Below are 12,087 nucleotides of genomic sequence, written 5' to 3' on the forward strand. Positions count from 1 at the left end.
CAGTTCTTTGGCAAGACGCTACGTTCACTCAGAATGAGTCAGGGGTGACTTTGTCCCAGAGAGAAAGTCTGAGTGAGAGAGAGTGGCCTGATACACATGGACCAGACACAAATCCTCTTAGCCAAAAGGAAAAATAAGGCTTTTGGGTGGCGGCTTAAATCGGTCATTGTGGCTCAACTTTAAGACTTCCTCTGATGCCTTTCTGCTTTGCACTCATGTAAATAAACAAGCCCCCTCGGGACGAGTGAGAGGGAAGTGAGACCAGCAGGTAAAAGGGGTAGCATCCTATCCCGCACTCTGGCAGTGGCCTGAATAGCCACAGCATCGCTCACTTTGGATGGATGGGTGTGCCGACTACATTGCATTCTTTAAATCCTGCAAGTAGACGGTTTGTCGTCCTCTGTACTTGTGTGTTTAGAACTGAAAAGGGAAAATGTCACAATAACACAGACACCGTAATGTTCTCTGTTGGTGTAGCTGCCACGACCATTATCACTTCGGTGATTATTGTGCTGACAGATGAATCTCAGTATTCCCTTGGCACAGAGTGTACCTAAATGCACCACGTGAGTGGCCATCTTGAGAAGTATGCAAAATTACACTCTCTATCACACCCCATCGGAACCGTGTGTCTACATTCTCAGCTCCTACAAAAACAGCATTGCATATGTCACGTTGTCACACACAACACAAGTGAAACAATAATTTTCTTGTACTAAAAATGAATTAAATAAAATAGTACTTTAAAGTAAAAAAATAATTAAAAAATAGAATAAAAAGTGGTAGTTGTGTGGTTGGATTAATTGCACTATTGAAAGTGATCTAAAATTTAATCAACAAAAGGTAAAACATTTGTCAGCTGACAGAATCCATCAAAGCCAAACCCAAAAGTTACCACGATGAAAATGTTTATTCTCTTGTGTTTTGAACATTATTTAAACACCACACTGCATTTTATTGCTGCAGACCGTATCCTTTGTATTACAGCATCTGTTGATCAATTTTACATCCGTTCATCCGCTGGCTGTTTATCACTGCAGGATCACAGGGGGCTGGTGCCCGTCTCCAGCAGTCATTGGGTAATAGGTGGAGCTCGCCATGGAAAGGTTGCCAGTTCATGGCAGGACAACACAGAGACACGCAGGACAAATCTAGAGACCAGTTAACCTAACAGTCATGTTTTGGGGCTGCACAGTGCAGCCAGAGTTCCCATATAATGCAGTACCCAGTTTTTATGAGAAACTGAGTTTGGGGGTCTTCTTTGTTGCAAGTCATTAAAAAATGTCAAACTAAACATTTAAAATTTAGTAAACTTTATAATAAATAAAGTCACTTTTTAATTATGTTCTTGATTTATTAGATCCACCTACACAATAAACACTAAGAGAGAGGATGTATCGCCGATTCATTAAAATGCACAGCGTACAACTTACCTGCTTAAATAAAACCCACCGCCTGCCGTGATGTCTGAAAAATATGCCTAGGAAGTTACAATTAGAATGGAGCTTTGTTGAGGTGTTGATGGAGTTATGTAACTTGGCAGAAAGTGCGAGTTTTATGTGGAGTTTTTTTTTTTTAATGTTACCGTCATAAAATGCGGAGCTTGTTGAACCGTTGCCTTCTTTGTCTCAATGTTTCATGAAAGCAATCAGCCACTTGACGCTTAGCTTTACAGTGATACTGCAAAGCTTCTCGTCTGCCTCTCCACTGTTCTAAAACCCACTGCAGTGAAGCCCCTCATGGCTTTACTGTTTTAAATATACACTGCAAAGTGACATGTGATAAGGCTTGGGAGACAGGCTTTTGCCGTTAAAGTTTAGATGATCGAGTCAGCTGAACGCCCCGCGAACAGCGAAAAGTTTGGCGTGAAGATGTTTTATAAATTCGTACAGAAAGACACCCCCCTTCAACTGTCAGCGCTGTCAGCGCCACGTTTGTTTGCTACAATTTCCTTTTTTGTTCCCGTCATGCACCGGCGACGAGCCGTTGGAAATGAGTGGGGATTCATTGGCCTTTTAGAAATTCTGACAAACAACCAGTCAGCCTTACAGAGCAGGCTCGCCACGGCCGGTTGGCTGAAGCAGCTTCGTCGCTGTTATAATGTTGCAGGCCATTCAACTCGCAGGCGAGCCTGTTTGGCTGCTGTTGCCATTCTCGCCGCTTCTCTCAGCCGCCATGTCAGCAAGGTACACATCATCCTCGTTAAGCGTTTGTCTCCAGCCTTATTCACAGATGATTATTCATTTAGTGACTTTAGACAGCTCCCGTCAGCCACAAGGACTCCGCTCATCCGCCAAGGGACATATCAATGCTCGGGTTTTTTCCCCTCCTTCTTGCTTCTTTCTCCTCTTCCTATCCCCTCTCCAGGGCTATTACACTGAGTGTTATGTTTACTATAACCCACATGCTTGTTAATTATAAATCACCGGCTCCTCTTTCGTTCTATTAATTGGTGCCTCCTCTCCTGCTCTATGTGGCGGCTCCCACAAATAAATTCAGGTACGACTTCATTAAGTGGCACTCTCGCAACAGATCTTGACACACGCAACGAAGGCAATAAAACCAGGAGGTTGGAGGGGGTACGAGTGGAGGGCTTCAACAACTGTAATCAGTGTTTAACAACAGTCTGCGCTCCGATTTGAAGACCGCCACGCTCACTGGTGCTGCTGCTGATGGGGAGCGGTGTTGGACAGAACAACACTGGCTTACATAATCTATGTATTATTTTTTTTTTTATTATTATTTTTTGCGTTGAGCTTGCAAACTTTCTCTGTTCTCTTGTCGTCAGTGTCACTGACTGAGTGGCAAAATTATATATGTCCTTTATTTTACATTGACCAAACCTGCAGGGCTTAAAAGAAGTATTTACACCCCCACCCCCCTCCTCTCTCTCTTTTTTTTCTTTTACATTTCTTGTCAGATTAACAACAAACTTCAATGTAGCATAAAAAAAGAAAAAGAAAAAATGGCATTGTTATTATGCCATTTGGTTGGTTTTCTAATAATAAAAGCCATGGCATATGTAATCATAAAAGTATTAAAAGAATAAAATCTTTGTATAAGATAATTGCAGTATAAAGCCAGCACTTTTGTGAATTTTCCGGGAATGCAATTCCATTTGATTCGGATCTCCCTTCAGTGCTCCATCTGAGCTTTCTCCCAACGACTTGGATTTTTCCGGTAGAATTTCAACCGGGCCAATCGACGAACAGGAGAATTTGTGAACGACGATGTCAATTTTCTGCACTGCTTTAGAGTTGTTGTCTGCCTGTACTTCAGCAATCACAGCAGAGGAAGTGAAAGAAGCTGCTCAGTCCATGTTGGTCATGCATCCAAGTTTTGAATTGACATTAACACCCATCTTGTTCAGCTAGTAACTTGGTTGTTTGCACTGCAAGCAATTTTCTGTAAACTGCATCACATACGTCACAGTCAAAAGTTAGCGATTGAGTACATTTTAAAACTTCAACAGAGTCCACTTCTCAAGCTGCTGTTTCTCAGTAACCGAGAGTCCAAACCCTCAGCAAGAAGCAAACTGTTGAACAAAGGGCTAATTTTTACCAGGTGGGGGTTTTGCTTGAGAACAAACACCACCATAAAAACAACAGGCAGGTCAGGGAGAAAGTTGGACAGAAGTTTGAAACAAGGTTATTTTATAAATTAGTGTTCCTAAGCTTTATTAAACCTGTTTTGGAGAACTTTTCAGTCCATTATCCAAAATCCAAAGTCCAAAATAGAAAAAGCTTGACACACCTACAAGCCATGGGCATCCACCCAAAGTGACAGGCTGGGTAAGGAGTGTATTAATCAGAGACTCAGCAGGAGCTGCAGAGATCCGCAGCTCAGAAAGGGGAAGCTGTTGACAGAACAATTATTATCACGCGCTCCACCAACCAGGCCCTTATGGAGGAGTGCCAGGAAGAAAGCTGTAAAAAGACCTGTTTAAAGCCTGTCACTAACCATGTAAGAGACGCAGTGAACATGAGGGAGAATCTCCTCTGGTCAGACGAGGGGAAATTTTTGACTTGCATGCAAAACACTAAGTGGAGCAAAAGAATTTACGCTGCACATTACCCTAACAGACTTTAATCAAATCATACACGGTGGTGGCAGAGTCATACAGGGGGGGAGTTTCTTCAGACGCAGAGAGTCTAGTCAGAGATGATGGAGAGACCTGTGTGACTTAGTGATGGAAAGCTCTGAAAAAAAAAGAAAACATTTTGAAAGCTGTAAAACATTTTAGGCTGACGTGAAAGAAGACGACTTTGGCTTATGTGATTGCAGAAACTTATTTGTGGGAGGTCATGGAGAAGGATTTTCAGTTGGCTTCATAAAAGTTATAGAAAGATCACTGCTTAAGGAGCGGATAGGGACTATCCCTGGCTGCTTGGTTTTGGCAAGGAACGGGACAGTAGACCCCACAATGAGGAATATTGCCAGGCACGGCAAGGAGGACTTTGAGTCCACTATCTTAGCTTTTGGTGTGCAGGGAGCAGCTGAGATACTAGTCATCAAATTTATGACTTGTCATTTTCCTGCTACAGAGCTTCATTCAGCCAGCTGACCACAAGCTAAGATTGTACTGTCTTGATTTCAAAGAAAACATTAGAAAATCTAGCATCTGTGCTATAAATGACACCAACAGGGATGGAAAAATTTCAAATAAGTAGACTAACATATTAAAGGCCTGCTCATGGACATAAAATGACTGAACACGCCATCACACCGGACGGTTCCATTAGATCTAATTGGATGAATTTCATGTTAATATATGCTGTGCCACTTAGCACTACACAGAGGCTTAACCTCTGCATGGGATTTCATCTCCTGCCAAGTTCTGCAATCATGCTCTTCAGACTCACTGTAATGGCTGGAACACACATATTCAGAGCAGTCGTGGCGAAACGGGGTAAATAGAAAACTTGTATATAAAGAATATTCAATGTTTCTGGGTGTGTGTGTGTTTTTAGAGCGCTTTAAAAGTCTGTCCTCTATATTTTTCTTTTTTAATAAACTTGTTAAAAAGGTGTTAAGTGATCTGATCTATTTAAAATGAAATAGGTATGCACTTCAATTCCACACATTTTGTAATGTTGCAAAACCATTACATCTATGATGCAATGTAATTTAATTGGGATTTTTGGTGAAAGAGACCAACAAAAATTATTGTGTTGGAAAAATAAATGTTTCTAGCAGGTCTTACAAATGAAGATTTAAAAATTTGTTGCACACATATGTTCAGCCCCTTTTCCCCCCCGATAGCTCCAAATAAAATCCAGTACAACTAATTGTCACCCAATCATTTCAAAGAATTATCAAAATGTGTGTAGTAAAAATGATCTGCAACAAAATCCACCTGTGCACAGTTTAATCTCAATATGGATCCAGCTGTTTTCTAAAGGCCTCAGAGGATTTTTTAGAGGACATTAGTGAAAAAACAGCATCATAAAGATAAAAAAAGGCGAATAGGAGATAAGCAATTGTAATGTTTGTTACTAAATACTATGTATTTAGTAATACATAGTATTTGTTTTACCATTTAAAAAAGGTAAAACATCCAAGGAGGTGAATACTTCTTAAAGGCATCGTAAATGTTCTGAAATAGGTTTCTGACTCTAAATTGATTTTAGGAATGGACAACATTTTTCTGCTACAAGTTCAGACTATTCAAACATGTTGTTGCTGGAAGAATGTTTTCACTGCATTTTGACGTTCCAGAGGATGCTAAGGTGCCATCTATTTACGCTTCAAGGAGTCGAACTTTATTGAAAGGGCTGAGAACTTTATTTTTACGCAGTTTGATATATGTAACCTTAATGCAGGACAAAAAAATATCAGTCTTTTGCTCCTGACGTCAAAATAAAGAGTGCAACACAACTGCAAACATTTTAAGTGAACCTGCCAGACCAGAGCACTAATGAGAGAAACGCCCACAATCCACAGATCTTTTACCAGGACATCTATAAGTTTTGAAATTCACAAATCCAGCCTTTATAGGAGAGTGACAAGAAGAAAGCAGAAGTTTACCTTCCAGTGGAACACAGCTAGAATGAAATAGTTTAGATCAAAACCTAATACGTAAAAATGGTCAAGTCAAAGTCATTCAAACTTACGCAATTTGGAATCTGAGCGCTGAGCCAGTGGATGTGGATCAGACGTCTGATTTGGTTGCCCTGGTGTGATATTCCAGGCTTGTGAGCAGCTGGAGAGGGAAGTCTGAGCCTTCCTGCCGTGACCAGAGTCAGCGGAAGATAATGGATGAATGGATGGAGCATTTGGAGTAGCACCTTCTACACAAATTAGCATGCTTTTGATTTAAAACAAATGCCTTTTTATGCTTAATATACCTGAAGAGTAACAAATCACAGGTTCACAGTACGCAAAATATTGAACATTATTCTAGCCAACCCTCAGAGGCAACAAAAAAGCTTAGCTGAGCATTTTAACCTCACGCCACCCCTTCAGAACGTGTCCAGCAAAGAAGGAAGTCTGCAGTTACTTTCTCCAAATTGGCAGGGGCAGAAGAGGCCACAACAGTAATGGGAAGACCCTTCACATTTTTTTCCCCCTGTCTCTTTCTTCCTCCTCATGTTTTTCTCATCAGAGAGAAATCTTTCAACTAGCTAAGGAGGTTTAGGACAACTGTGGAGTCTGACATAATTATCAGTGGCTTGGCTTTAATCACACTCTCCTCTGACTCCTCAGCGCACATTATCTGACACCAAACACACAGAGCTTCCTGCCTGAACCAGGCCAATTTAGCCTCCTAAAGCCACTCAGAAAGTTAGCTGTCACAAGCAGCTTGAGATGGACAGAAAAAAGGCAGCAGAATGCGAAAGAGACGGAGACGGGCGATGTAATTACAGATCTTTGCTTTGTTGTTTCGGGTTGTTTTTTTTTATATATATTCTTTAGCTGTGTTCACTTTTAATCAGTCTGAAAACCTGTCAGTTTGATTTCACGTCAAACAAAGCTGTAGATGATTTATGTCAGAAGGTTGTATTAGATTAAAAGGAGTTTGGTCGGATTTGAGAGACACTTTTTAGAAAGCGAAGCTTCAATTACCTTGAGTTACCTGTATAGGATATTTGAATGATTGCTGGATTAATACAAGCTCTCTGAAAATCTCTTGAAATGTGTTTTTGAGATACATCAGCTATAATCAAAGGAAATTAAACTGCTGCTCTGGCTAAAGATAATTTGAATTCTTTACAATTACACGAAACTCCTCTGACCTGGAAGCTTTGCTTTTCAGATGTGAGCTGTTTTGAAGTCTTCATTGATTTGTTGTTATTTGGCAGTCCTTAGATATGAACTAGAAAAAGGTTTTCAGATTTTCTTCCCCCCACATCTCTAAAGAAAAAATGTGAAATGCTTATTACCTAATTATTAAAAAAAAAAAAGAAGAAGAAAAGAAGTGAGGAAACGGATGCAGTGAGATATTAATGCCATTTCTGCCACACCCCTCCACATCCTGAAATGGGTCAGTGAATGGTAGGAGTGGAAGGCAGACAGGTCGCCGGAGCGAAAGGAGAAAATTTCAAAGTGATGAAAGAGAGAAAGATCACAAACAGACGCACTCGCTAATGTGTTCCCAGGATGCAGCCCATTCTAACTAGGCTCCCAGACCTTTGATGCCGTCTCTGACAGACCATCCTAAAGAAAAAAAATATGATGAGCCATCAGTGGCTAACAGTAGGACGCCACTTTCTTTTTTGGGGGTAATAGGAAATGAGCCCAGACAGGGCCGCACAGTGTTTTAACCTCTGAGATAGTTAGTGAGGACAGCCTGGTGGTATAGGAAGATTTACACATGTGTCATTTTTCTTCTATTTCTTGATGGATTTAACTGAACCCCAGGGGCAATTCAGTGCCATAGAGGTTTTTTTTTGTGTCCATCCTCTGACTTATACTTTTAAATAACTTTTCCTCTGATTTGCTTGGGGTGTTATTTAGTCTCCATGCTGTAACGGTAACCAGGAATACTGACTGATCAGTGAATGGATTTTCCACACATAGCTGTCTTTAGACTACAATGACTTGAGACACAGCACTCAAGTGATTAGCACCAATTGGCTGGACCTCTGTTAAATTAGGTCCAGCCAGCAATAAAATATTTTTGTATTTTAAAGGTTTTCATGTAATTGTCATTATTTTTGTAAAAATCAATTTTAACATTTGTGTTCAATTTTTTTTTTTTGTCAAAACAGGCTAATACTGTTGATCTTGATTGATTTGTAAAAGCAATAAAAAAGGTAAAACATCCAAGGAGGTGAATACTTCTTAAAGGCATCATAAATGTTCTGAAAAAGGTTTCTGACTCTAAATTGATTTTAGGAATGGACAACATTTTTCTGCTACAAGTTCAGACTTTTCAAACATGTTGTTGCTGGAAGAATGTTTTCACTGCATTTTGACGGTCCAGAGGATGCTAAGGTGCCATCTATTTACGCTTCAAGGAGTCAAACTTTATTGAAAGGGCTGAGAATTTTATTTTTACGCAGTTTGATATATGTAACCTTAATGCAGGACAAAAAAATATCAGTCCTTTGCTCTTGAAGTCAAAATAAAAAAACATGTTTTTATTACAAATAGTCAAGGAGGCTAACCTTTTTTAGCTTTACGCTACACTGTCTGTGAATCTTCACCGTTATGGCAAATTTCCCCTACAGAGGAGGACAAAACGTTTGATTATGGGAGGTTTAATAGTTTATTTGAACCTTTCCAGTCCTGTGGGATTTAATATATGACAGTAATGAATTTATTTTTGACAAACACAAACTTGGTCCATAAGTTGGAAATTTATTGTGAATTTGCAAAAAAAAAAAAACTGTTAGCGCCTCAAAATTTGACCTTCTCATTGTTATTTTCAAGTTTAAACTATTTTACTCATATTATCTTTTGCAACATGAATCACTTGCCACTTATAAAAACAAATAAACTCTTCAGATTTGTATTCACTGCTTTTTAGAAACTACGTAAAAAAAAAAAATGTTGGGGAAAAAAAAAGAAAACATGTCATGAGAACTAAGATGGGCTCATTGAGAAAAGGGCAGAGATCGTCTATTTCCCCCCAAACTGTGCAGCATCAGTGACCGCTCTGCCAGCCTGTGCCACATCAGTTTGAGGAGGTCAAGTCAACCAACTGGCAGGCTGCTTCTGGCCTGGTCTCACCGCAGGGGGAGCGCCAGTTCAGGGCCAAACCTTCAGGCCTGCAGCCTGCTCTCCCAGCAGAGGAACGCACACTTCACTGGCTTTTTTACGGGGGGCAACTCAGGAAGCCGCTGGGGCGTGGGGCTTTCAGCTCCATCCCGTACCCTTTAAACCCCTGGGAGGTGTGTGGGGGGGTGTATTTGGGGGCGTCCTTGACCGGCTCCGTCAACTAGCCAGTCAGCACATAGGAAAAGAGGGGTGACCGAGGCCACGAGGAGAGGGGAGAAGGAACAGGGGAGGAGAAGAGATGGATGACAAAAGGTTAGGTGGGAGCTATCCTGGGAGAAGGTTGTCCGGCATCTTTACTCTGCTAAGTGAGACTGGGATGTTCTGGGCTGCAAGTGAGCTGTGGAGGTATTCTGCTCCTTTTTCTACAGCTAAACGTGAAAGCTTTAAGAACAAAGCGAATCAAGTTGCAAATAAGCGCTCATTTGCAAAGAGGAGTTTGAAATTAAAATGTGTATTTTGTCCATTTTTTATTCCTGTTCCTTCAAAATTTGGGTTTGTAAGTCAAAACTTTACTCACAAGATGAAAGATTTCATTTGCAAAACTAGTAATTTGAAACAAATCTGTTTTCTAGTAAAACATATCCAGAAAAAAATCCCACATTTTTTTTGTCTGTACCCAACAACCTGTTACTAAAGCCCCAATCGTTGATACGTCTTTTTGACTCTGTGGAAGAGGCTTTTACTTTTCACAGAATTTAGAAGCACCTTTTCTCAACCACACATCAAAAATATACATTTAAAGATTTGCTTTACAAACCAGTAAAGTGATGATTCAGTTACATGTTTTACTTAAAACCTCCAATTAAAAGTTTAAAAATCTTCAGAAAGTGCAGAGAGACTAATAAAGACCAATTTAAAAGATCACAATCAATTCTTAGAGAAAATATAAAGAAATTAGGCACAGTTTAATGCTTTGTTGTGCTTTTATGAGTGCCCTAAAAGTAGCAGATAGAAAACTTTGTAAACCACTCCGCAGCAAAAAAATCTAAAAATTTGTGAAAAAATGAAAGGACCTTTTGTTAAAATGTCAGTGATGACGTATCCCCACAAGTCAGAACTGGGTAGATTGTTTTTTCAATAATGTCACTGCTTTTGTTTCTACATACTTAATAAACCTGGTCTTGGACTGAAGGTTTGATGCTCTATCAGTGGCTCTAACGTGATTTATAAAAAAGTTCACAATTCACCTCAAAAAGAGCAAATACACAGAAACCTGGGTGATGTTCAGCTTAACAGAACCCAGACATGACTGCTGAAATACACTTTAACATAGTTTATATGAAACTTTACAGTTTGACTGTTAGCTCCCCCACACGTAGGATTCCCTAACATTTTCAACAAGATGACACTCATATGGCATATTTCTACAGCAGCTATGGAAACTATTACAGATAATAATGCTACAAGATCTTACTTCAAAAAATATGAACAAACCCTGTAGGTGCAAACACACTTGGTGTCGGCAGCAGGGGAATGATCCAAAGAACCCAGAGCATCGTTAGACTTAGAGGATTTTTCCATTTAGAACCAGGTTGGGATGAAATGACTTTTTCTCTTCATTAATGAAATCATAATTCCAAAACTCTTTTTTTTGCAATTGCTATGGTTATTTAATTTTTAAATTATTTTCATGGTCCAAAACATTTAAGTGCGAAAAAGTAACAACCTAAAAAACACGAAACCATTGAAATGTCTTAGTTCTTGGTTTTTACTAATGTCGAATTTTACCCTTTTCTCTGAATAATAAAAAAAAATAATAATCATAGACTAAATAGATGATAAAATATCATTTGTTGTGCTGGGCAGGAACATCTCTGCCTACCTCTGAAACTGTCTTCTTGGGTTCAAACTTTTTTTTTCCATCTTTGACTATATAACATTAGTTTTTTTCTCCTTATTACCTCAATTTTGAAAACACCAATCCCTGATTTTTTTTATGATGCAGTTGATGTTGTCTAGGCTACCTGAAACACACAGATTATGTTCACTTCCTGTTCGTCTAATAGAGACATTTCAAGTTGCAAGTGCAGTTATGAGTGCGTGATGCTGCGGCTTTGCTAATGCTTGAATGTGTTTGCTCTGTGTGTGCGCAGACGTCCACAAAAGCTCGCTTATGCGTGTTTCTTAGCATGCAACGCCAAACGCCTGCCGGTGGTTGTCCATTATTGAGCCTTTGAGAGGAGAAGAGGCTGATAAATTCAAACTCTTTATGTAATTGTCTTTTGCATCTGAATACAAATCCCCGCTGCTTATGATTCATCATATTTATTTTTTTATTTCCTCCAGCAACATCTTTTATTAGTTGTGCACTCGGTGGCGAGATTTAATTTCTGCAGGAGGGGGACAACAGTGTTGGCTTGATGATTATTATTGAGAATGTGATACTACAGAGGCTGAAATAAAATCTATAGTGCATTAAAGTGACAGATTAGGAGGGGAGGAAGGTTCATTTACAAGTGTTAAGACATCAGCGGCTAATGCCCTGCAATGCCAAATAGCAATCCACCCTGCTCTCAGCTCTGCAGGTCTATTTGAAGGGAACAGCATGAGGGAATGTATGCGTGTGTGTGTGTGTGTGTGTGTGTGTGGCTGTCAGACGAGTGGATGTGTGTGTAGTCGACTCAACAGGGAGCCTCTAGTGGAGATATTTGAGCATTGCTTGAAGATAGGAAGGTATTATAAGTCACAGTGCCAGAGAGATGAGATCCTAAAATTACTCAACAACATAAAACTGTGAAAATTATCTCCCCTGTTGCCTGATTACTCAACACGTTTTTAGGAAAACAGGCTGCTGTAGAAGATGAATGTTCTCACCAGCGTATTTTAGGTAGCGTTTGCCGCACAAATAACCAATGAAAAGAAATA

The sequence above is a fragment of the Poecilia formosa genome, unplaced genomic scaffold (genome assembly GCF_000485575.1).
Source record: "Poecilia formosa unplaced genomic scaffold, Poecilia_formosa-5.1.2 Scaffold42, whole genome shotgun sequence".
NCBI lineage: Eukaryota > Metazoa > Chordata > Actinopteri > Cyprinodontiformes > Poeciliidae > Poecilia > Poecilia formosa.